The 21191-nt window shown below is 44.0% G+C and overlaps 1 long non-coding RNA gene across 1 annotated transcript in view; it reads left to right on the forward strand.

The window, feature by feature from the left end:
* Positions 1-1905: 1905 nt before the first annotated feature.
* Positions 1906-21191, forward strand: part of LOC309652033 — a 1052931-nt gene continuing 1033645 nt past the window's right edge. Inside the window, exon 1 of the long non-coding RNA XR_014258521.1 lies at positions 1906-2112. This is a non-coding gene — a long non-coding RNA (uncharacterized lncRNA). The remainder of the gene's footprint in view (positions 2113-21191) is intronic.

The raw sequence follows: 21191 nt of genomic DNA on the forward strand, positions 1-21191 counted from the left end.
GTGACCAAAAAACTTCAAAGATGTGAAGTCATCTTAGAAAAGGGCTACTTAAAGTAAGAGTCTAGAGGAAGCTGATGTAGCTTTAAAAGCAGCAAATGTATATCACAATATAATAGTATTGTTATATTAGTATTAGTATAGGTGTTAGTATTGGGCTGGCCAAAAAGTCCGTTCAGGTTTTTCCGTAAGCTCTAATGGAAATAATAATAATAATGCAACTGTCGTTTGTTTGGTGTGTACCATGTGCCAGGCACTGTACACTAAAGCATGTACCCGTACGATCTCATTTGTCCTCAGTTCAACCTTAGGTTGCTCCATTTACAACTCAGCAAGCAAAGGTTCAGGGAGTGAAAAGCTGGGATTTGAAACCCATGTCTATCACATTACAGAACCCAGTTTTCTAACCCTTTACCTATTATATGGGTCTTGTGTCAGATCTAACATTTACTGTACTGTTGTGTGACCTTGGAGAAGATGCTTTCCCTCTCTCAAAATATCTCCATCTGTAAAATGAAGGAACTTGACTGAGTTTTCCTATCTCTAAAGTCTTTTAAGAATGAATGGGTACATAGACCTTTGGATGGGGTGAAGTGTTGTGGAGGAGTAGGGGGAACTGGTGTGAAAATGGTGCACAGGTGAAACAGGACCTTAGAGCTTGGATGGGCACTCTTGCTCTGTGATATGAGCCACTCCTCTGCTCTGGGCCAGTTTGTACCTTTCTCAACAGGCTTTGTTATTCTGGGCTTCAGAAAGTCCTAGAGGGAGGGAGAAGAGTTTCTGGACATTAGGAAAGAAGGTTCTTTTTTGGATTTTCCTCTTATTAGCACACTAGCCTCTGGAGGTGAGCACATCCCAATGGCCTGGATCTGAAGGCATGAAGACAACTCGAAAGCCCTACACTGAGAGTCAAGAAACTAGCAGTTGAGCAGTGCTGATGTGGAGGCAAAAACAAATTTTTGTTTCTTTTTCTCCAGCCATTAACAAATTTTTAACGTAAGTAATTTAAATGTAATATATAATGTGCGTTTTTTTTTTTTTTTGGCTGCACTGGGTCTTCGTTGCTTGCGTGGGCTCTTTGTTGTGGGCTTCTCTTTAGTTGCGGCGCACAGGTTTAGTTGCCCCGCGGCACGTGGGATCTCAGTTCCCTGACCAGGGATTGAACCTGCATCCCCTGCATTGGAAGGCGAATTCTTCACCACTGGACCACCAGGGAAGTCCTTAATGTGTTTTTAATATTTAATTTTGTAGAAAATTAGATATATGTATATATAAAAAAACAAAAATTAAAAGCATCCACAATCCAACTGCTTAGAGAATAGCTCTTAATAGTTTCATGTATATTGTTACAGACTCCAGATTTTAAAAAACAAACTAGGCTGTCACTAGTTTCTCTGTTTCTCAGCACCTTTGGTCAGGAGTGGGGTGGGGGTGGGGTGACCAATCCCGTTGTTCAGATTGTTCTTTTTTACAGTGATTGTTTGATATTAGTAACCTAGACTGAGAATGGAAAAGATAATATGGATAATTCTGTGTTATCAGTCTCCGACCTATGACTGGCAGCTCATTGTTTATTCACCAGTTGTCTTTGCTGATAATACTTTTAATCAGTTAGTGACTGATTACGTACTTTTATTTCTCATTACATCTATAAAAAGGAAATTCTTCAAGAACCGACTCCAAATTATACTATTTTTTTTCCTTTATCTCAATTTGCCTTTTATCCTGAGAGATTTTTAAAAGAGTAATTGGTGTTATTTTGTGTAACCATTTGTTCTCTAAGGTGGGTCTCTTTAGTTTTTAAGGATGACTTTGGTCTTCTCAAGGTCAGGCCAATTTTATTTTTTTATTTTTATTTTTTTTTAAACCTATTTATTTATTTTTTTGGCTGTGTTGGGTCTTCGTTGCTGTGCGCAGGCTTTCTCTAGTTGCGGTAAGCAGGGGCTACTCTTCGTTGTGGTGCGCGGGCTTCTCATTGTCGTGGCTTCTCTTGTTGTGGAGCAAGGGCTCTAGGCGCGCAGGCTTCAGTAGTTGTGGCACGTGGGCTCAGTAGTTGTGGCTTGCAGGCTCTAGAGCTCAGGCTCAGTAGTTGTGGCGCACGGGCTTAGTTGCTCCGTGGCATGTGGGATCTTCCCGGGCCAGGGCTCGAACCCGTGTCTCCTGCATTGGCAGGCGGATTCTTAACCACTGTGCCACCAGGGAAACCCAGGCCAATTTTAAAACAGAATTTTCCTGAATATTATATTTTAGTGTTTTGAGAAAGGCAGTTTTCACACTCCTGAGGGACAGACATTTTTGAAAACTGTTTTGATGGAAACTACAGTTCATAATGATCAAAGTCTCCTCCGAACCTGTTACTTTCTTTGAAAAGCTTAAAAGCACATTGTTCCTCCCCCAAGTGTATCCCCTAGAGAAATTCTTGCACATCTGCACAGATGGCATGTACCGGGATGTTCATTATTAGTGATAGCAAAAATTGTAAGTATCTTAAGTGTTCTATCAATGGGAGAACAGATAAATAAATTATATATATTTGTATATGCTCCATCCATCAGCATGGGTGAATCTCAAAACTGTCAAGCAAAAAGTTGCTGATGAACCTAGGGGCAGGACAGGAATAAAGACGCAGACGTAGAGAATGGACTTGAGGACACGGGGAGGGGGAAGGGTAAGCTGGGACGAAGTGAGAGAGTAACATTGACGTATATACACTACCAAATGTAAAATAGATAGCTAGTGGGAAGCAGCTGCATAGCACAGGGAAATCAGCTCGGTGCTTTCTGACCACCTAAAGGGGTGGGATAGGGAGGGTGGGAGGGAGATGCAAGAGGGAGGGGATATGGGGATATATATATACGTATAGCTGATTCACTTTGTTATACAGCAGAAACTAACACAACATTGTAAAGCAATTATACTCCAATAAAGATGTTAAAAAAATGCTGAATGATAAATATGGTAGGATACCATTTATACAAAGTTAAAAACTATGCAAAATGTATCTGTTTGGATAAGCTAGGTTATGCTGCTTTAACAAACACTCCCAAATCTTAGTGACTTACAGCCATGATATGGCCGGCATAGATTACTTGAGGTTCATGAGTAATTTAGAGTCGCAGGCTGATATAAGCTTCATTTTATCACATGCTTCACTGATCACTTTACCAATGGGAAGCAGATAATGTGACTTGCATGGTAGTTCTTAAAGCTTCTCCTGGAAGTGGCACATTTCACTGTCACTCATATTTCATTGTCCAAAACAAGTCACACAGCTACACTGAACTTTAAGGGGACTGGGAAGGATAATCTTACCATGTGCTTTGAGGGTAAGATCACCCCAAGTATTTGGTGAATAACTCTAATAACTACCAGACTAAACAATACTCTGTAGTGCATATGGATATATACAAGTATAGTAAAAGTACACAGATTTGAATGGAACAATTGAACTCCAAATTCAGATTAGTGATACCTCTGTGGAGGGAGGGAAGGAGGAGAGTGGGATGGGATGAGAAAGCTGAATAACTGGTATCTACCTCTTCAGTTAACTCTTTTCTCCACTCTGCTCTCTGCCAGGGGAGGCTGACCTGTATCAACCTTATCAATGGTTTCTCCATGTTCTGTGGCTTCAGGATGGGTTTGGACAATGGGAAAGCCAGTAGGAGATCAGAAAGAGACTAGAGAGTATTCTTCTGGCTCCCTCTCCATGAGGTCACCTCAGACTGACTATGTCCCTTGACCAGAGGTCTCTGCTACTCTCAAAGAGGCCAATTCTACATGATTATTCTTTGGATTCCAGGCATCTCTCCTTTTCTTATCCCTTTGGGCCTAACGGTGGTAACAGTTTAGTTGCTACTAGTTGCAAGTTTCTGCACTGTCCATTGTAGTTCTCTTATACCCGATCAAAAAATGGGCAGAAGATCTAAGTAGTCATTTCTCCAAAGAAGACATACAGAACATGAAACAGGCCAACAGGCACATGAAAAAACACTCAACATAGCTAATTATTAGAGAAATGCAAATCAAAACTACAATGAGGTTATCACTTTACTCCGGTCAAAATGGCCATCATCAAAAAGTCTATATAAAATATTTCATAATTAAAGAACAAACTGCAAAATTTATGTCAAACACACTGTAAACATCACAATGCCCTCCCCCCAAAAAACCTTTAAAATTCTATTTTTTAAACCTATTCTATTGACAGTTTCTAAAGTATGGGGATTAAGTTGGTTTTTGTTCCTTTTTCCTTTGTGATTTTTCTGTTTCATAAAACAAACAAACAAACAGAAAAACTCCCAAACAGTAGGAGTTCTGTTAGCTGACCGCTGAGTGGTTTCTGGTTCCTCTATGATACATTTAATACTTGCAGCACATGTAAAGTTCATAGCTGGTAGGCATCTCCCTATGCGCCTATATGGCCCTTTTCCTACTGGTTGAGGTGTATGCTTATCAAGAATCATTTGTATGCTCACAATCTTTTTATATGCTAATTAAGCTTGATATCCTAACTATTTAATTAAATGTCAAGAAAACCAATGAGATATAACTGTAAAAGAAAGATTTTTTTCCTGTAGGAATGCTCAGATAAAAGCCTTGGAAAGGGCTTCCCTGGTGGCACAGTGGTTGAGAAGCTGCCTGCCAATGCAGGGGACACGGGTTCGAGCCCTGGACTGGGAAGATCCCACATGCCGCGGAGCAACTAGGCCCGTGAGCCACAACTACTGAGCCTGCGCGTCTGGAGCCTGTGCTCCGCAACAAGAGAGGCCGCGATAGTGAGAGGCCCACGCACTGCGATAAAGAGTGGCCCCCGCTTGCCACAACTAGAGAAAGCCCTCGCACAGAGACGAAGACCCAACACAGCCAAAAAAAATAAAAATAAATAAATTAATTAATTAAAAAAAAAAGCCTTGGAAAGACACAATAAAGGTGAGCCTCTAAAATAAATCTGTATTAATTAGGTATGAGCAAGAAAATTAAAAGATTTGTAAAAATATTATAAAAATTAGAAGGCCTCTCTCAGACTGTTTGGCAGGCGTTTTTTTAAGTTATTGCTCCAATTCAAACAAAATGTAACTAGAAATTATAGTGTATTCACTATGAATATGCATTTCATAAGAAAGATGAACAGAACTCTGGATACATCTCAAGAGAAGACCTTGGCTTCACATTACAGGACTGGTTAAGGAATGTACACTTTTATGCTTTATGTTAAAAATATGGAAAACAACTACAAAACTCTAATGAAAGAAATGAAAGATTTAAGTAAATGGAGATATTCCATATGCATGGATAGGAAGAATCAATATTGTCAAGATGTCAGTTCTTTCCAACTTGTTTTATAGATTCAAAGCAGTCCCAGTTAAAATCCCAGGAAATTATTTTGTGGACATTGACTTTAGAATCAGTTTGTCAACATAGAAAACCTAGATGACCTTGGATATGACAATGACTTTTTAGATACTACACCAAAGGCATGATCCATGAAAGAAATAATTGATAACTTGAACTTCATTAAAATTATAAACTTCTGCCCTGCAAAAGATGCTGTCAAGAGAATAAGACAAACCACAGACTGGCAGAAAATACTGCAAAAGACATATCTGATAAAGGACTGTAACCCAATATATAACTCAAAATATACAAAGAACTCTTAAAACGCAACAGAAAGAAAACAACACCCCAATTAAAAAATGGGCAAGAGATCTGAAGAGGCACCTCATGAAAGAAGATATATAGATGGTGAATAAGCATATGAAAAGATGCTCAACAACATATATCATTAGGGAATCGCAAATTAAAACCACAATGAGATACCACTACACAAGTATTAGAATAGCCAAAATCCAGAACACTGACAATGCCAAATGCTGATGAGGATGTGGAGTAATAGGAACTCTCATTCACTGCTGGTGGGAAAGCAACATAGTACAGCTACTTTGGAAGACTGTTTGGCAGTTTCTTACCAAACTAAACATACGATCCAGGAATCATACTCCTTAGTATTTTCCAAAAAAGTTGAAAACTGATGTCCATGCAAAAACCTGCACATGGATGTTTATAGCAGCTCTATTCATAATTGCCAAAACCTGCAATCAACCAAGATGTCCTTCAGTAAGTGAATGGATAAATAAACGGTGGTACTTCCAGACAGTGGAATATTATTCAGAGCTAAAAAGGACTGACCTATCAAGCCATGAAAAGAGATGGTGGAATCTTACTGGAAGTGCACATTACTAAGTGAGAGAAGCCAATCTGAAAATACTACATACTGTATGCTCTAAAAAATAAAGTCTATTAAAAATATTTGGAATAATTTTTGATTCCTGTTTTAACTGACTTTTTAGACTGCTTACAATAAATAAGAGGTCTTCTGTATTTGCATTAAAAAAACTGAGAAGAAGTACAGTTGACTCTTGAATAACATGGGAGTTAAAGGGACTGACCCCCCACTCAGTTGAAAATCTGCTTATAACTTTATAGTCCATCTCTATCTACATGTCCACATCTGCAGATTCAACCAACTGTGGATGGTTAGTACTATACATATTTAATGAAAAAAATCCACATATAAGTGACCCATGCAGTTCAACCCATTTCGAGGTGCAACTGTATATCAGTATTTTCAAGTCCCTTATCCCTGGGTGGTATATTACAGGTGAATTTATTTTCTTTACATGTTTTTTTCATTTTTCATATTTTCTATAATAAACATTTACAATTTAAAGGGTTATCTTTAAAATAGTGAAAATAATGTGGAAGAGTAAAAGTAGCCTAAACTACAGGGTAATTCTTTAGTATTTACTTCAAGAATCCTTCTATTATTTTGACAATTGTAACATTTAAACTATATTTGAAATTAATATGCTATTCTGGTGTAACTACTTTGATATCCCAGCAGGTTTTTTGTTTCTTGTTTTGTCCTTTTGCCATGAGGAAATAACTGCCTGAAGTTCCTGTCTGTTGTCCATATGATGTGTTATGGATTCCAGAAAATTTTATGTCTTCTTGTAAGTATGGCAAAAATTGCCTGCTTGTTGTAAATATCAGTTTGCTGGGAGATATTCATAATGTTGGGTTTATGCACTGTCTGTAAATCTATTGCTTCCTCTTTTGCCTGAAGATATACTTGGAAATAGAGCGTTTCATCAGTTAAGTAATTTTCCACAAAATATCAGAAATAAATAAGAGAGAAGTACACTCAAGTGAAATGTATTGAGTATAATTATGTAAGTATACTACAGAAAGTGAACTTGAGAGAGAAAAGAGCATATTTTTCCACAAGATGTTCCAAGTGGAAAAGAAGATGCCACATTTTAGTATAGAGAGAAATTTAGGAATGAAGTGTTCAAAAGCTGGAACAACCAATGGATGCAACTTTTAAGAATTACTTGTTTCTAATAAAATACCAGTCAGTGACAGAAGCCAGGATATGGTCATCCTCAAGTCATCTTGTCCTCAGTTGGCCTGCAGTAGTCAGTCACCTTTGGCTACCATTGTGCCATCCAGACTTCTAGCATTATGATTCCTACGGTGAAGAGGGGCATGGGTATTCTGATGCTGAAGGCAATCTTTGGTGCCCCCATCTCAGTTTATTTCTACTCTTGAGTACTTTTCATGTGTCAGTATGTGCACTTAATTCTGGAATGTACAGTCTAGAAGGGAAGACTCACATATACTTAAATCATGCCAATACTGGGCAAATTGTAGTTGGCAATAGAAGGGCAAAGTACTGCCAGTACATGTGGGTAAAGAGGGAATATGGTTTGGAGAATGGAGAGGGAGGTAGTGGCATCTGAGCTGATCCCTGAAGGACAATGTGCACTCAGGGTCTGGTGAGAAGCTCATTTTGTTTGGCATTATGGCTTCCTGAGGCTTATCTCACCAGACTAAGAAGGTTGATTTTTGAGTCAAGGTTAGAGCTGGTAAGAGCTGCCTTTTAGAAAGAATCCTCTGCCCTTAAGAGTGGAGTGCACTGGGGAAAAGGCAAGACTGGAGAAATCACCTTTTTCTGTTAACCCTCCAAACCTATCACACCCTGCACCCTAATATGCCTCAATTTGGCTTACTCTCCAAAAGAGTAGAAAAATTATAGCACTTAATTCTGTTCTATCTAGCATCCGATCTTTGATGAGATGCTCACATTAGGACATTCTTCAGATTCTCACTTACCTGGATCATCCTGTGGGTCCAAGAGGAAAAATAAAATTATGTCATCTTAAAAAAAACACATCAGGAAGATCAACGTTTCTTGTTCCAGCCTTCACCTTCCTTATGTATAAATATATTAAAAAAGTATAAAGAATTATTGATAGTACGGATATGTCGGTTTTCTGAGTGTGGAGTTTCTACCGTATTTTGTTTGTATTTGGATAATTTTTTGGCATCTGTAATCAGCTCTTTATTATTAGAGTTAATGGAGGTGAACAAAGGTTGGATAACCCAAAGAGACAGATAATTACAAACCTCTGTTATTCTGACTTTGGGAATCATTCTTGACATATTGCTTCCTCATCTCAGAAGAATGACCTGAGGACAGGAAAAGCCAAGATATAAATTTGCCTTCTTCCACTTAGGAGGAATAAGGTACTGCCCTCTGTAGCCTCCATCTATATTTATAAAATGTTAGGAAAAGCCTGACATTTGTTTAGAGACTAGGCTTCTGAAGTTTACATTGTCTGGTTTATTGTCTTAGTGTCTCTTTCCCTCTAAGGAATATCTCTATCTTCCTGGAAGGAAATTTCTTCTTCCTCTAAGTCAAACCAAGTTGTTCTAGTAGAGCATCCAACTGTCCTTGGTTACAAGGGTAGGCACATGAGAGAGAATGGAAACAGCAGAGCGGGCAGCCAGGTGGTATTTGAGGTCTCAGTTCCAACTGTTCTGAGAACAGACACACCCTTTGGTTTGGTTATGTGAACCATTAACGTTCCTTTTTTGCATAAGGTTAGAGTTGAGTTTCTGTTGCTTATGAGAAGAGTCTCAAAGAAAACGCTCTTAATCTGTTCACTCTTTTCCATTCTTACCACAAGTGCCCTAGTTAATATTCTTATGACCTCTTACATCTACTGTTAAAATAGTTTCCTGACAAGCCTCCCCATGTTCATGGAGGAAGTGAATATTTAATTGTATTTCATTTTATTGCAAGTGCTGGGTGCCACAGGTCCCTAACAGGAAGGCGGGGCTGGAATCTTGGCCCAGATTGGGGGCAGTGATGGTGGCAGCAAAAGCGGTAATAGTGATGGCATCAGCTGTTGGTCATGGGGAGTGATAGTACTGCACATGGGGGTAAGTGCTGGGACCCAAGGTCGGAGGTTGTCTTTCCCATCTGTCCCCAGAGCCTGTCCCTGTAGTGTATGTACAAACATCAACTCTGGCCTGAATACCAGGACAAGAGCTGTCTGTGCTCAAGCAGTAAATTTGTTAGTAAATTATTATAAAAATAAAAGCATGTACATGGACATTGTACTAACCATTTCAGGGAGTTATTAGAATTCTTCAAGGAGTTTAGAATTTCTGGTTTTGAAACCTGCTAAAACATTGCAAAGCAAATATCCACAGGCTTAGAAATAAAAGTCAAATTTATAGATCATTACATTTCACAGAAAAAAACACTATTTTCATATGAAGACTTGGATCTTAGTGTTTCTGCTTCTCTGGTTGAACGTGAGTAATACAGTGTTCTATGGGGAAAGTCCCAAAAGTGTAGTACTTCTGGAAGGAAGATACCAGATAATGAAAGGTACAAAAAAAAGCAAAAACAGAAAAACAAAAACAACCCAGCCTAACTTATAATTCACCAATTATAAATCGTTTTTAATCAAAAAAAAAGAAAGGTCTAGACCAGCACTGAACAATAATAGTACTTTTGCGATGATGATGATGGAAATGTTCTCTATCAGTGCTTCCCAGTTCAGTAGCTACTAGTCACATGTGGCTATTGAATATTTGAAGTGTGGCTAGTATGACTGACTATGTGAATATTTAACTTTAATTAATTTAACTTTAAATAACTACAAGTGTCTAGTGGCTAATGCAGTAGACAGCAAAGGTCTAGACACTCTGATTTATGGGAATCTCCTGAAAGAAACAAATATGTTACTTTGGACAAGTAAGACTTGAGCAGAACATGTTGGCTATTTTCAAATATCTGAAGGATTGTCATGTGATTGTTTAGAAACACTCACTGTGATTCCACAAAGCAGAACCAGAACTACTGAATAAATGGTTACACAGGGACCAGTTATGGACTTTATATAAAGAACTTTCTAGGGGGCTTCCCTGGTGGCGCAGTGGTTAAGAATCCGCCTGCCAATGCAGGGGACACGGGTTCGAGCCCTGGTCCGGGAAGATCCCACATGCCGTGGAGCAACAAAGCCCGTGCGCCACAACTACTGAACCTGTGCTCTGGAGCCCGTGAGCCACAACTACTGAAGCCGGTATGCCTAGAGCCCGTGCTCCACAACAAGAGAAGCCACCGCAATGAGAAGCCCACGCACTACAACAAAGAGCAGCCCCCGCTCACTGCAACTAGAGAAAGCCTGCGTGCAGCAACAAAGACCCAACACAGCCAAAAATAAATAAATAAATAAATATTAAAAAAAAAAAGAACTTTCTAACAACTAGTGCGTCTAAAACTGCAATGGGTGACTAGACTAAATGTCCTTCAAGGTCCCTTTCTTGTGCTGTGAATCTATGATTTTATGATCTAAATGTTGGTAATGGTGTACTATAGAGGGAATTTCTTTCCAGCTAGATAGCCATGTAATACAAAGGTCATTTAGGACAACCAGGCTATGTGGTCTTGTCTATTTTTCTATTAAATCCTGAATGAAATATATTCTGTCAATATCTGAGATTAAGAGTTCTATTTTCTACCCACTGTTTTTGAGAAAATTCCATTACTAAAGTAATTTTCGGGAAAAAAGAAAACTAACTTTTCAAGACCTTTTTCTTGAGGCTATCAACATATAAATTCCATGATTCCTTCATTTCCCAGCTTTCATAGGTTTCTAAGTTTACTCTAGAACATTGACAGGTAAACATTGAGATTGATACAATTCCTAGGTTAGATAATGGTTGATGCTAATTACTTCAAGCAAGAGTGTAATCTGACTAGATGGAAGCAGTTACCATAATCAATTTCCATGTTTACATTCGTGCAATCGTGTCTTTTGTGTGATACTCAACTTAGGAAAGATTATAAAGTTAAAATAATTATGTATTTTATTTAACAATTCAAATGCAATGGCAAATCAAATGATTCAACAACAAATATTTACAGTGCACACTCTGATCCAAGCAATGTACAGGCACTATGGATACAGTGGGAGACATGGCATGGTCTATAGAGATAGACAAGTAAACTGTCAATCACATCTTGAAAATTAATTTGATGATGAGAGGAGGATCATAGAAGGGGTATGGGAGTACAGAGAAGAACACCTAACCTAGCCTGGACTTGGGCAGGTGTGGGATGAGGACAAGATACATTATTGAACACTGTTCTATATCAATTTAGATATGATTTTTCTCATTTAATCTGTCAACATGGTATGCTTGTCCTGGGTTTAACTGCCCTCAGATTCACCCCTCACTTGTCCTCTGCTCTGCCCTATAATACACACAGGCTGAATCCTACAGTCTGCAATTCTTAGGCTGGCCAACATTTTGCTGCCATCTGGGTTCTGCCAACAGGCAGACTAACAGGATATTAAACCCAGGAGGATGGAACAGCCAGTTTTTCTCCTTCTTCCTCTGCATCAGATAGTTTCCCCTTCAATGGCTACATATTTTCCATGGTTCCAGCCCCATCAGATTGATCCACCATGGCTCCAAATCCTATTGAACCCAACACGTAGGCTCCAGTAACACTATCTTCTCTCTTTGTCCTTCCAGCCTAGAGGTGGGAACGACTTCTTTATGTTGCCAATTATAGGGTTCCCCAACTGTCCCCTGTTTAGCTTCTCCATCATTTTCGTAACCAATTCTCTGCTTTAAGTATTTATCATGATTTCTATTTTCCTGGACAATCCCTGACTGTTACATGTGTGGCCAATTATAGTGACAGATTTTCTAGTATTAAACTTCATCACATTCCTGGGATAAACCCAATTCTGTCACCAACAGTTAAATATGTTCAAGTTTCTTCTATAATTAATTAAAAAACAACCCCAAACCCCCCAAATGCCTCTGGATCCTGAAACCTCCAAATAACACTATATATCTCTCATATTCTTCATATCCTAATCAAAAATATTTTTTACACTCCTAGCTTTTGTATGTATTTTGAAAAAATTCTAATAATATAAGTAATCAGATGATATATTTATCTTTACCTATGTGATGCAGCCCAAGCGCTACTCAGAGGGAAATATATAGCCTTAAATAGATGTATTAGAAAGTAAGAAATGTTTAAAACATCCAAGCCATTCAAGAAGCTAGGGAATAAATACCATGTTAAACCTAAAGAAGTAGAAGGTAGGAAATAATGAAGGTAAATGCAGAAATAATGAAATGGAAAACAGTAGAGCCAAATAACAAAAGCCAGTTCTTTGAAAATCTTGTAAAATAGACAAATTTAAAAAATATGATTACTGAAGATAAAAGCAGAAATAAACAATATAACTTAAATCAAATTGTACAAAATATAGATGCAGAAGAGGTTTAAATATTATAAGAGAGCACAGCAAATATATTACACCTTTCCCTCAGGATAACCAAATGATGTACCAAGAACAATTTCCACATATTATAGGGGTATTTCAGCTCTAATAAACTAAGAAGGAATGAGAGAATAAGAAATGATCATTCTTCAAGCCCTAAGGGATTAATGGATAATGGTCATCAATGACTGCCAGCATCAGCACAAAGAGAGATAACCAGACATTATGTACCCTCCTATTGGAAGTACACAGCATCACCTATGGAGTAGTCTTGCAAAACATAAAAAAAAATACAAAAAAAAATCTGATCAAGTTTCTACCTCTAACTAGCAATGTAAAGAAGTACAGGGGGCTGAAGAACATGTTAAAGGACACCGAAGTGTTGCAATCTGCAAAATCCAGACTATGGGAAACAATATAGAACACAAGACCTGTGTATGTGTTTTTTAAACAATAAAAATCAATTTCAAAGAAAAAAGGTGATGGGGGAAACTGTAGATTAAAAATAACTTAGGGGACATAATAAAAAATCCCAATGTATAGATCATAATTGGGCACCAATTGAAGGAAACCAATTAAAAAAAAATATATATATGGCCATTAGGTAATTGTGGAATATAACTGGATATTTGATATTAATGACATTTAAATTTTTAGGGTTGATAATTGCATTGAGTTTATAGTTTATAAAAGAGTCCTTATCTTTTAAAATGCATACCAAAATATTTAGGGGAGAAATGGTGCAACGTCTTGGATTTGTTGCATTATTCAAGCAGCAAAGATTGGTGGGGATGGTGGTGGATGGAGGTATAATTAGAACCATGTTGGCCATGCATTGATGATTGTTGATGCTGAGTATCAGGTATATTGGGTTCATTACACTATTCTCTCTACTGTTGTGTATGTTTTAGAATTTCTATAATAAAAAGTTTTTATTATAAATATCATGTCATTAAATATGAAATCCTAAGTGAAATAGACCACTTTTTAGAAAAAAAAGATCAAATTGGTTCATAAAGAAATAGAGAATTCCAATTGAACCATACAAACTGAAACTGTTTTCAAAGCTTAAGCCATCCTTAAATGCTCCAGGACAAGCAGTTTGAAGGCCCATTCTATCAAATGGTCAGGAAGGACCAAATCACCATGTCATGTAATCTCTTCTAAACCATATAAAATGATGGGCAGTTATTCCTTAATTCAAAAACCAGATGAGGACTCCGCATGAAAATAACACTTGAGCCAAGCTCACTCACATGGCAGTAAATATCTTAAATAGATTAATAGCATATTCAACACAGCAGTGAATTAAATGAACAAAGAGACTGTGTCTGAGGAATGAAAACACGATTTAACATTAGGAAATACTTTCAATTGTAATTCCCTATATTAACAAATTTAAAGAGTGTGTTAGTTTAGGACTTCAACGTATGAATTTTGGGGTACACAATTCAGCTCACATCAAGAGAAAACCATTCAATTGCATCAATGGGTACCGAAAAAAAAATCTTAAAAAATTCATTACAAGTTCATAGGAATTCTTTTAGCAAACTAAGATTACAAGGGAACTTCCATTCCCCCAAATCTATAGCAAACATACTTTAATGTGAAATACTAGAAGCATTTCCATTAAAGTCAGGGAAAAGATATAGATACATGCTATCATCTTTACCATTCAAAAAAGATACTGGAACACAAAGTCAGAGCTGTGGATATCAAAATAAATAAGAGGTATGAATACTGAAAAGAAAGATATACTATTTGGTGATAATATCACCTGTGTAGAAAATTCTAAGGAATAAGCGTGTGGAATATTCAAATGAGTAAGAAACCTCAGAAAGACAGTATAAATTCACTATAGCAAAAGCCAGAGCCTTGTCACATAAAAGCAATAACTAATTAGAACATGTAATAGAAAATATCCCATTCACGACAGCAATAAAATCCAAAAATTACCTTAAAAGAATCATCACAAAAATGTATGAGATCTTTATAGAGGCAACTATAAAAGTTTACTGATAGATCCAGGTAAAATAAGTCCCAGATAAACAGGGCAGTATATCATACTTATTGATGGGATACACATCATTGTAAAGATGTCAATTCTCATTTACAGATTTAGTGCCTTACCTGTAGCTGCTAAGCTGACAATCAAACTTGGGCAGCTGTCTTCTCCCAAAATCAAGCCTGGAAAACCACAGAAGGTAGAATAAAAAAACCCTCATAAATACACATAATAAAATCTAAGTGACAAAACATGAGAAACCCCTGGGGAAGACTGAGGACTGTGTTGAACTTGTGTTTGGGGTGAGGGAGTTCTGGGGCTAAGACAGATTGGGGAGAGTGTGTAGACTGTAACAGAAGGAAGATGACAGGATAGGGAGGAACAAAGTGTAAAAACTTCTGCTCCTGCTTCATTGTAGTAATCTCAGGCTGCACCTAAGACCCCAGATGCCAGTATCCCTGGAGTAATGTCAGGACAGCAGGAGAGATGGGTTGATTTAGCCAGTATGACTCGAGTCTGCTAATAATCACTTGAAACCACTCTAGTGGGTAAAGGGCTGGTCTTTTTAAAAAATATATTATTTAAGCAGAATAAAAAAAGTGGACTAAAAGTGGGATAGTGAGTATCACAATGAATCACCCACAGTAAGGTAGGTATTCATGAAATACACACACACACAAACACACACATTCTACATATATACCTGGCAGAGATACACAATGTACAATATATTTCTTACTATGAATGAGGGTTATAAAAAAGAAAATCACCTCACTGGACAACGCAATGTTAGATAAGCTCAAAAGAGGCAGGACATCCCATAATCGCAACTCTTCAGCCTCTTCCATGTAGAAAATAATTTGTTCTAGAACAAAGTTTCTAAAATCGAAGTCTGGCTGGTGAAGAGACCCATTGCGAAGTTGGGCTTCTTCTCTGTCATGGGTGCTGCTACTCTTCCACACAGCAACTAGCCTGGAACCTGAAACCATGCTTTGTAGGAGTTGCACTTGAGCAAATGGTCAGAGATGGCAGAGAGGGGTAATTTCCCACATTGTATTTAATTGACAACCCAGGATACAAGATGAGGACTCTCAAAGAGGATTGAAGGGTCCACCATTCCAGAACAGAGGGTACCCCACAGAACCCTGCTTTACTGCTGATGTCAGTCCTGCAAGACTCCAGGCAGGGGTCTCAGGCTGAGCAGCCCTGTTCATTTCCGGCTTGGGGGTCTCAGGAAGGTGGAGGCCTTGGTCTGAAGGTGGCAGGCATAGGTCAGTAGAGGGAGGAGTCCAGATCTTGCCAGTTGTCAGGTAAGGACTTGAAGGAGGATTTGAGGGCCTAAAGCAATTGGCCCCAGCCCTGTTCTCTTTCCGTGGTTAGCCCTGGGAAGCCCCAGGGCATGGTCACTGGATGTGGTCAGAAGGGAGGGACAGGTAGACACTGTCATCATCAGATCACCACCAGACATCAAGGTGAGGACCCTGAGGGAGGACCACATAGAAGCCTGCTGCATGGGGCTTCCCTGGTGGCCCAGTGGTTACGAATCCGCCTGCCAATGCAGGGGACACGGGTTCAAGCCCTGGTCCGGGAAGATCCCACATGCCACGGAGCAACTAAGCCCGTGCGCCACAACTACTGAGCCTGCACTCTAGAGCCCGCGAGCCACAACTGCTGAGCCCGAGTGCCACAACTTCCGAAGCCCGTGCACCTACAGCCCGTGCTCCGCAACAAGAGAAGCCACCACAATGAGGAGCCCGCGCACCACAACGGAGAGAAGCCCCCGCTCGCCACAACTAGAGAAAGCCCACGTACAGCAACGAAGACCTAACGCAGCCAATAAATAAATAAATAAATACATTCATTAAAAAAAAAAAAGCCTGCCGCAGACAGAGGAGGTACCACAGAATACAGCCCTTTACTTGCTTTCAGCCCTGGGAGGCCCTAAAGCATGGTGGCCAGATGTGGGGTCTGCTGACTTCCCATTCGGGCATCAGAGAGAGGTGAGGACCTTGCTCTGAGGGGCCCTGTTTCATGTAAGGAGAGGGGAGGGGGCCCAGGCCCTGCCAGGCATCCAGAGGAGGATCTTGAGGCAAGACTGTGGCGACCCCCTTCCCAGACAGTGGGGGACCCACACGAAGCCGCCCGCGCAACCAGCACGGGACACCCGGGGCAGCGCACCCCTCCCCCACGTCCTCTTTGGAGGGGGCGGTCTCAGGGAAACGGGGACCTTGGACCGAGGGACGCATCATCAGGTCAGCAAGACAGAGGGCCCGTACAAGCCCTGTCGGGAGTAAATATAAATACTACCTCGGACAAGTCTGCGGGTATGCCTACAATCTCAGAGCGGGAGGGTAGCTTGCCTGCCTCTGCCCTCCGCAGCCGTGGCACGTCGTAGCCGACATAACGTTCGCTCACTTCTTCCTTGATGTTCTCAGGGAGCAGCGGCTTGTTCTGGAGCCCACGAGGGAAGCAGCCCAGGCAGTGCTGGAGTCAAGGTGAGGACTCTGAGCCAGGACTGAGTGGCTTTTCCACCCCAGCGCAGGGATCCTGTCAGCGCCCTGAAGAAAGAGTGAGAATCCCGTCAGCGCCCCGCCGAAAGAGCGGGAAGCCCGACCCCCGCCCTGCCCCTGCTCTCATCCCTGGGAGACCCCAGGCAGGGTCCCTGGGTGTGGCGTGTCGAGATTAGCACCTCAGGAGTCTGCAGGACAGGAGGCTGTCTCTGAGGCGTGCAGACTTAGATCAGAAGAGAGAGGATTCCTAGGCTCTGCCAAGCTTCCAGGTGCGGCCCCTGAGATAGGAGGGAGAGGCCTCCACTGCAGAGGCTTCGCCCCGCCTGTGCCGGCCGTCCTGGAAAGCCGCCGGCACACGCCGTCAGCTGTGGCGCTTCGGGCGCTGTCGGGAGTCTGAGGGACGCGGGGCTAGTCTGAGGGCTCGCGGGCGGGAGGAGCCCCAGGCGTTGTCTGGTGTAAGGGGAGGACCCAGAGGGACGAGAGGCCCACCGCAGGGGGTTCCGCCGCACGCTTGCTGGCCGCTCTGAGAACACGCAGGCAGGCTTTCTGGGCACGTGGTGAGGCTCGTTAGTGGGGACTGGACTGGGCAGCAGAGGAACGAGCCCAGGCCCCGCCGGGCGGCAAGGCGAGGGTCCACAGGGAGGAGAGCGACCCTCTCAGCTACCCTAGACGGGCCCCTCCGGCCCGCTCTAACCCTGCCGTCCTCCTCGAGGCCCCGGGCAGGGGCCCCAGATGTGAGGTGCCTGACTTCCGGCCGGGGGCTGAGGGAACGAGGCGTTGTCGGTTGGTGCCGGTTGGGGCCGCTTGGGGCCGGTGGCGCGGACTTGGGTGGGCGGAGGCAGAGGCCCTAGCCGGCCGGCGCGGAGGTGAGGACTGGGAGGAAGGCCCGAGGGCCGCTCTCCGCATTCCCCCGCCCGCCCTGCGCGGCGCCCCGGGCAGCCCAGGCCGGGCCTCGGAGGTGTTCTCCCTGGGCCTCCGTGTCAGGAGCGTCGGGGCCCGGGGCCCTGTCCGTCGGGGCTGGACTCGGGTCAGAAAAGGGGGGGGGGGGCCGGCCCTGCCGGCTGTTAAGGGGGACCCTCGTGGAGGACCGAGGGGGCCTCGCAGTCCGCACCGGGGGCCCGTGGGCGCCCGCCCCGCCCGGCTGGCTGTCCGCCCTGAGCCGACTCGGGCGGGGCTGTGGGCCGCGGGGCCCCTCTCCGTCTCCTGACGGCTCTGCCTGGCGCCCTGGGGCCGTGGTGGCCGTGGTGGCCGTGGGCTGAGGCGGCGGCCTCGGGTCAGAAGAAGGGAGGGGGGCGGGCCCCGTGGCGACTGCGTGGGAAGCCGTGAGGATGGACGAGGGCACCTTCCGCGGACGCGGAGCCCCTCGAGCCCCCCCCCCCCGGGAGGGCTCAGTGATGCCCCCTCGTTCCCTCAGGACGCCGTGGGGTTGGTCTCCGGGAGAGACGCCTTTGCCTGAGGGCCGACGGCAGCACCTTGACGGGGGACGGGAGCTCCCCCGCCACCGAAGAGATGGCGTTCAGCCCCTGCTGTCAGCCCTAGGAGGTCCTGGCAGGGGTGGCAGGGTGTGGCCTCTCGTTACTTTTATCTGGACGTTCTCAGGGGAGCGAGGCCGGAGACCTGAAGGGGCAGGGACAGCTCGGTGGAGGGAGGAGCCCCAGGCTTTCCCGGGCTCAGATTAAGGACTGAGGGTCCCCCGTACACCAGGACAGATGGGGCCCAGCAGTTCTCTGCCCTTGCTGTCGAAACGGGCGAGCCAAGGATGGTTACTGGATGTGGCCCCCGGCTCACTCTTTTTCTGGGGGGTTCCCGGGCTGGGGAAGACCTTGGCCTGGTGGGCGTGCCTGAGTTCAGCAGCGGGAGGAGTACCGCATGCTGCCAGGTGTCAAGATGAGGACCCTGAGGGAAGATTTGCTGGACCTCCCACCCTGGGAGAGGGGTCTCCCAGCAACCTGCCCCTGCTGTCAGCCCTGGGAGGCCACATGGCAGGGTTGCCAAACGTGGCGTTTATTGACTTCCACTCTGGGAGTCTCAGGGAGGTGAGACTTTTTCTGAGGGCTGGACCTCAGGGTAATAGAGAGGACCGTGAGGGAGGATTGAGAGGACCTCCCTCCCAGGTAGGCTTGGCCTCTGTCTGCCCTGAAAATACCCATCTTAGAGAGAAGGGGCCCCAACCCAGCCCTGCCCCTCTTGTCAGCCCCAGGAGACCACAGGCAAGGTTGGCCAGATGTGGCATTTCCTGACTTTTGCTGGGGGGAGGGTCTCAGAGAGGTCACAGCGTCGGTCTGAGGGGTCCCAGGCTCTATCAGAAGTCAAGGTAAGGACCACTGGGAGGCCTGAAGGCCCCCTTTCCCTGAAAAGAAGGATGCCACAGAGTCTCAGCGCTGGGAGGATCAGAGTAGAGGTGAGCAGATGGGAGGAACTGTCCCTTCTGCTGCAAGCTCTGCCAGGGGTCAGGGGGATGGAGTGTCTCAGGGAGGTAAGGTCTGGGTCGGAGCAGGAAACTTCAGGTCAGCAGAGGGTAGGACAGGCCTTGCCAGGGGTACAGATGAATACCTGGAACGAGGAGAGAGTGCATTCCCCACGCTAGAACAGACCCCAGGCAGCTGTGGCTGGATTTGGTGTCTTTTTACTTTGTCTGGGGTGTCCCAGACAGGTGAAGGCTTTGCTCTGAGCTGATGACACCAGCAAAGGGGGGAGTCCCAGAATCTGAGGAGTCAAGGTCAGCTAAAGGCCTTGAAGGAGGACTAAGGTTACCCCCTAAAACAGACAGAAGGGGTCTCACAGAAATTCCACCCTGTCCCCACTGTCTGCCCTGGGAGGATCCGGGCAGGAATGCCCAGATGTGGTGTACCCTCACTGCCTGCAAGGGGCGCGTGGAGGTGTCCCTGGGAGGTAAAGCCTTGGTCTGAGAAGGATGATTTCAGGTCACCAGATAAGGTGGGCCCAGGCCCTCCAGGGGTAAAGAATACATTGAGGGAAGACAGAGGGAACTCCTTATCCCAGAACAGAGGGAACCCAGCCCCTGCTGTCAGCCATGCCAGACCCCAGGCTGCGGTGGCTGGATGTGATGTCTCTTCACTTTTGCCTTAAGGGTCTCAGGGAGGTGAAGGCCTTGGTGTGAGTGAGAAGACAGGTCAGCTGAAGGAGTCACGTCAGGTCGGAAGAAAGAAGAGTCCCAAGCTCTACCAGAGTCAAAGTAAGGACCCTTGGTGAGGACCAAAGGTACTGCCAACCCCAGAGAGAAGAGACCCCATAGAGTCTGGCTATCTCCTGTCCTCAGGCCTGGAAAGGCTCAGGCAGGGTTGGCTGTATAGGTATGCCCTCACTTTCTCCAAGGGTGAGAGAGGTGTCTCAGAAAGGTGAGCTCCAGCCAGCAGGGGGTAGCCTAGGCCCCGTCAGGAGTAAAGATGGATAACATGAGGGGGCATTGAGGATAGCCCCACCACAGGACACATGGGGACCAGCTCCTGCTCTTGGCACTGGGAGGACATAGCAGGGGTGGTAAGATGTGGTGCCTCATCTTGGTCCATGGGTTCTCAGGGAGGTGAGGTCCTCGTTCTGAGGAAGTGGCGGTCTGAGGGGAAGCCACATCAGGTCAGCAGAGGGAAGACTCCTAGACTCTGCCAGAGTTTAAGGTAGGGACCCTGAGTGAGGCCTCGGGGCACACCCTCACCCGAGGACTGAAAGCATACCCAGCTCTGCCCTTCCCCTGTTGTCAGCTCTGGGAGGCCCTGGGCACAGTGGTCAGATATGGTGGACCCTCACTTCCCTCTTGGTGGTCTCAGGGAGGTGAGGGCTTGTTCTGAAGGGGCCAGAGTCAGGACAGCAGAGGGAGGAGTCCCAGAACCTACCAGGCATCAATGTGAGGAATGAGGGCAACACTCAGCTAGGAGAGAGGGGGAACCCACAAACTTCATTCAGCTCTTTCCATTACACCCGGGAGGTCCTGGGCAGGTGTGGTCGAAAGTGTTGCCCCTTCACTTCCTTCTCATCTGTTTAAGGAATGTGACCTCTTGC

This window comes from Balaenoptera physalus, assembly GCF_965194825.1.
Source record: "Balaenoptera physalus genome assembly, chromosome: X".
In the NCBI taxonomy this organism is placed as follows: Eukaryota; Metazoa; Chordata; class Mammalia; order Artiodactyla; family Balaenopteridae; genus Balaenoptera; species Balaenoptera physalus.